The sequence below is a fragment of the Gorilla gorilla genome, chromosome 15 (genome assembly GCF_029281585.2).
Source record: "Gorilla gorilla gorilla isolate KB3781 chromosome 15, NHGRI_mGorGor1-v2.1_pri, whole genome shotgun sequence".
Classification (NCBI taxonomy): domain Eukaryota; kingdom Metazoa; phylum Chordata; class Mammalia; order Primates; family Hominidae; genus Gorilla; species Gorilla gorilla.
Window position 1 is genome coordinate 57,235,280 of NC_073239.2, and position 6,000 is coordinate 57,241,279.

A 6,000-nucleotide genomic window follows, 5' to 3' on the forward strand; every position below is an offset into this window, starting at 1 on the left:
CGATTCCATTCGATTCCATTCCATTCCATTCCATTCCGTTCAATCCATTCCATTCCATTCCATTCCTTTCCATTCCAATCCATTCCATTCTACTCGGGTTGATTCCATTCCATTCCATTCCATTCCATTCCATTCCATTCCATTCCATTCCAATCCATTCCATTCTATTCCATTCCATTCCATTCTATTCCATTGAATTCCATTCCATTCCATTCCATTCCATTCCATTCCATTCCATTCCATTCCATTCCTTTCCATTCCATTCCGTTCTACTCGGGTTGATTCCATTCCATTCTATTCCATTCCATTCCATTCCACTCCATTCCATCCCATTCCATTCCATTCCATTCCATTCCACTCCATTCCATCCGATTCCATTCGATTCCATTCCATTCCATTCCATTCCATTCCATTCCATTTCATTCTATTCCACTGAATTCCATTCCATTCCATTCCATTCCATTCCAATCCACTCCATTCTATTCGGGTTAATTCCATTCCATTCCATTCCATTCCATTCCATTCCATTCCATTCCATTATATTCCATTGAATTCCATTCCATTCCATTCCATTCCATTCCATTCCATTCCATTCCATTCCGTTCTACTCGGGTTGATTCCATTCCATTCCATTCCATTCCATTCCATTCCATTCCATTCCATTCCATTCCATTCCATTCCGTTCTACTAGGGTTGATTCCATTCCATTCCATTCCATTCCATTCCATTCCATTCCATTCCATTCCATTCCGTTCTACTCGGGTTGATTCCATTCCATTCCATTCCATTCCATTCCATTCCATTCGATTCCATTCGATTCCATTCCGTTCCATTCCATTCCATTCGATTCCATTCGATTCCATTCGATTCCATTCCATTCCATTACATTATATTCCATTCCATTCCAATCCATTCCATTCTACTCGGGTTGATTCCATTCCATTCCATTCCATTCTATTCCATTCCCTTCCATTCCATTCCATTCGGTTCCATTCGATTCCATTCGATTCCATTCCATTCCATTCCAATCCATTCCATTCTACTCGGGTTGATTCCATTCCATTCCATTCCAGTCTATTCCATTCCTTTCCATTTCATTCCAGTCCATTCCATTCGATTCCATTCCATTCCTTTCCATTTCATTGCATTCCATTCCATTCCATTCCATTCCATTCCATTCCATTCCATTCCATTCCATTCCATTCCATTCCTTTCTACTCGGGTTCATTCCATTCTATTCCATTCCATTCCATTCGATTCCATTCGATTCCATTCCATTCCATTCCATTCCATTCCATTCCATTCCATTCCATTCCATGCCATTCCATTCCATTCCATTCCATTCCATGCCATTCCATTCCATTCCATTCCATTCCATTCCATTCCATTCCGTTCTACTCGGGTTGATTCCATTCCTTTCCATTCCATTCCATTCCATTCCATTCCATTCCATTCCATTCCATTCCATTCCAATCCATTCCATTCTAGTCGGGTTGATTCCATTCCATTCCATTCCATTCTATTCCATTGAATTCCATTCCATTCCATTCCATTCCATTCCATTCCATTCCGTTCTACTCGGGTTGATTCTATTCCCTTCCATTCCATTCCATTCCATTCCATTGAATTCCATTCCATTCCATTCCATTCCTTTCCATTCTATTCCATTCCATTCCATTCCGTTCTACTCGGGTTGATTCCATTCCATTCCATTCCATTCCATTCCATTCCATTCCATTCCACTCCATTCCATTCCATTCCATTCCATTCCACTCCATTCCATTCCATTCCATTCCATTCCATTCTATTCGATTCCATTCCATTCCATTCCATTCCATTCCATTCCATTCCATTCCATTCCATTCCCTTCCATTCCATTCCATTCCATTACAATCCATTCCATTCTACTCGGGTTGATTCCATTCCATTTCATTCCATTCCATTCTATTCCATTGAATTCCATTCCATTCCATTCCATTCCATTCCATTCCATTCCATTCCATTCCATTCCATTCCATTCCGTTCCGTTCCATTCGATTCCATTCCATTCCACCCCATTCCATTCCATTCGATTCCATTCCATTCCATTCCATTCCATTCCATTCCATTCCATTCCATTCCATTCCATTCCATTATATTCCATGGAATTCCATTCCATTCCATTCCATTCCATTCCATTCCATTCCATTCCATTCCGTTCTACTCGGGTTGATTCCATTCCATTCCATTCCATTCCATTCCATTCCATCCCATTCCATTCGATTCCATTCCATTCCGTTCATTCCATTCCATTCCATTCCATTCCATTCCATTCCAATCCATTCCGTTCTACTCGTGTTGATTCCATTCCATTCCATTCCATTCCATTCCATTCCATTCCATTCCATTCCATTCCATTCGATTCCATTCCAATCCATTCCATTCTATTCCATTCCATTCCATTCTATTCCATTGAATTCCATTCCATTCCATTCCATTCCATTCCATTCCATTCCATTCCATTCCTTTCCATTCCTTTCCGTTCTACTCGGGTTGATTCCATTCCATTCCATTCCATTCCATTCCATTCCATTCCATTCCGTTCTACTCGTGTTGATTCCATTCCATTCCATTCCATTCCATTCCATTCCATTCCATTCCATTCCATTCCATTCCAGTCCATTCCATTCTACTCGGGTTGATTCCATTCCATTCCATTCCATTCCATTGCATTAGATTCCCTTCCATTCCATTCCATTCGGTTCCATTCGATTCCATTTGATTCCATTCCATTTCACTCCATTCCATTCCGTTCCGTTCCGTTCCGTTCCGTTCCGTTCCGTTCTATTCGGGTTGATTCCATTCCATTTCATTGCATTCCATTCTATTCCATTCAATTCCATTCCATTCCATTCCATTCCATTCCAATCCATTCCATTCCATTCCATTCCGTTCCATTCCATTCGATTCCATTCCATTCCATTCCATTGCATTCCATTCCATTCGATTCCATTCTATTCCATTCGATTCCATTCCATTCCATTCCATTCCATTCCATTCCATTCCATTCCATTCCATTCCTTTCCATTCCATTCCATTCCGTTCTACTCGGGTTGATTCCATTCCATTCCATTCCATTCCATTCCATTCCATTCCATTCCATTGAATTCCATTCCATTCCATTCCATTCCATTCCATTCCATTCCATTCCATTCCATTCCATTCCATTCCGTTCTACTCGGGTTGATTCCATTCCATTCCATTCCATTCCATTACATTACATTCCATTCGATTCCATTCGATTCCATTCGATTCCATTCCATTCCATTACATTATATTCCATTCCATTCCAATCCATTGCATTCTACTCGGGTTGATTCCATTCCATTCCATTCCATTCCATTCCATTCCCTTCCATTCCATTCCATTCGGTTCCATTCGATTCCATTCGATTCCATTCCATTCCATTCCAATCCATTCCGTTCTACTCGGGTTGATTCCATTCCATTCCATTCCAGTCTATTCCATTCCTTTCCATTTCATTCCAGTCCATTCCATTCGATTCCATTCCATTCCTTTCCATTTCATTGCACTCCATTCCATTCCATTCCATTCCATTCCATTCCATTCCATTCCATTCCATTCCTTTCTACTCGGGTTGATTCCATTCTATTCCATTCCATTCCATTCGATTCCATTCGATTCCATTAGATTCCATTCCATTCCATTCCATTCCATTCCATTCCATTCCATTCCATTCCATTCCATGGAATTCCATTCCATTCCATTCCATTCCATTCCATTCCATTCCATTCCATTCCATTCCATTCCATTCCATTCCATTCCATTCCATTCCATTCCTATCCATTCCATTCTACTCGGGTTGATTCCATTCCATTCCATTCCATTCCATTCCATTCCCTTCCATTCCATTCCATTAGGTTCCATTCGATTCCATTCGATTCCATTCCATTTCACTCCATTCCATTCCTTTCCATTCCGTTCCATTCCGTTCCGTTCCATTCCATTCCTTTCTACTCGGGTTGATTCCATTCTATTCCACTCCATTCCATTCGATTCCATTCGATTCCATTCGATTCGATTCCATTCCATTCCATTCCATTCCATTCCATTCCATTCCATTTCATTCCATTCCATTCCATTCCATGCCATTCCATTCCATTCCATGCCATTCCATTCCATTCCATGCCATTCCATTCCATTCCATGCCATTCCATTCCATTCCATTCCATTCCATTCCATTCCATTCCGTTCTACTCGGGTTGATTCCATTCCATTATATTCCATTCCATTCCATTCCATTTCTTTGAATTCCATTCCATTCCATTCCATTCCATTCCGTTCTACTCGGGTTGATTCCATTCCTTTCCATTCCATTCCATTCCATTCCATTCCATTCCATTCCATTCCATTCCAATCCATTCCATTCTACTCGGGTTGATTCCATTCCATTCCATTCCATTCCATTCCATTCCATTCCATTCCATTCCAATCCATTCCATTCTACTCGGGTTGATTCCATTCCATTCCATTCCATTCCATTCTATTCCATGGAATTCCATTCCATTCCATTCCATTCCATTCCATTCCATTCCATTCCTTTCCATTCCATTCCATTCCATTCCATTCCATTCCATTCCGTTCTACTCGGGTTGATTCCATTCCATTCCATTCCATTCCATTCCATTCCATTCCATTCCATTCCATTCGATTCCATTCCATTCCATTCGATTCCATTCGATTCCATTCGATTCCATTCGATTCCATTCCATTCCATTACATTATATTCCATTCCATTCCAATCCATTCCATTCTACTCGGGTTGATTCCATTCCATTCCATTCCATTCCATTCCCTTCCATTCCATTCCATTCGGTTCCATTCGATTCCATTCGATTCCATTCCATTCCATTCCAATCCATTCCATTCTACTCGGGTTGATTCCATTCCATTCCATTCCAGTCTATTCCATTCCTTTCCATTTCATTCCAGTCCATTCCATTCGATTCCATTCCATTCCTTTCCATTTCATTGCATTGCATTCCATTCCATTCCATTCCATTCCATTCCATTCCATTCCATTCCATTCCATTCCATTCCTTTCTACTCGGGTTGATTCCATTCTATTCCATTCCATTCCATTCGATTCCATTCGATTCCATTAGATTCCATTCCATTCCATTCCATTCCATTCCATTCCATTCCATTCCATTCCATTGAATTCCATTCCATTCCATTCCATTCCATTCCATTCCATTCCAATCCATTCCATTCCATTCCATTCCGTACTACTCGGGTTGATTCCATTCCATTCCATTCCATTCCATTCGATTCCATTCGATTCCATTCGATTCCATTCCATTCCATTCTATTCCATTCCATTCCATTCCATTCCAATCCATTCCATTCTATTCGGGTTGATTCCATTCCACTCCATTCCATTCCATTCCATTCCCTTCCATTCCATTCCATTCGGTTCCATTCGATTCCATTCGATTCCATTCCATTTCACTCCATTCCATTCCTTTCCGTTCCGTTCCATTCCGTTCCGTTCCATTCCATTCCTTTCTACTCGGGTTGATTCCATTCTATTGCACTCCATTCCATTCGATTCCATTCGATTCCATTCGATTCCATTCCATTCCATTCCATTCCATTCCATTCCATTCCATGCCATGCCATGCCATGCCATTCCATTCCATTCCATACCATTCCATGCCATTCCATTCCATTCCATTCCATTCCATTCCATTCCATTCCATTCCATTCCATTCCATTCCGTTCTACTCGGGTTGATTCCATTCCATTATATTCCATTCCATTCCATTCCATTTCTTTGAATTCCATTCCATTCCATTCCGTTCTACTCGGGTTGATTCCATTCCTTTCCGTTCCATTCCATTCCATTCCATTCCATTCCATTCCATTCCATTCCATTCCATTCCAATCCATTCCATTCTACTCGGGTTGATTCCATTCCAATCCATTCCATTCCATTCT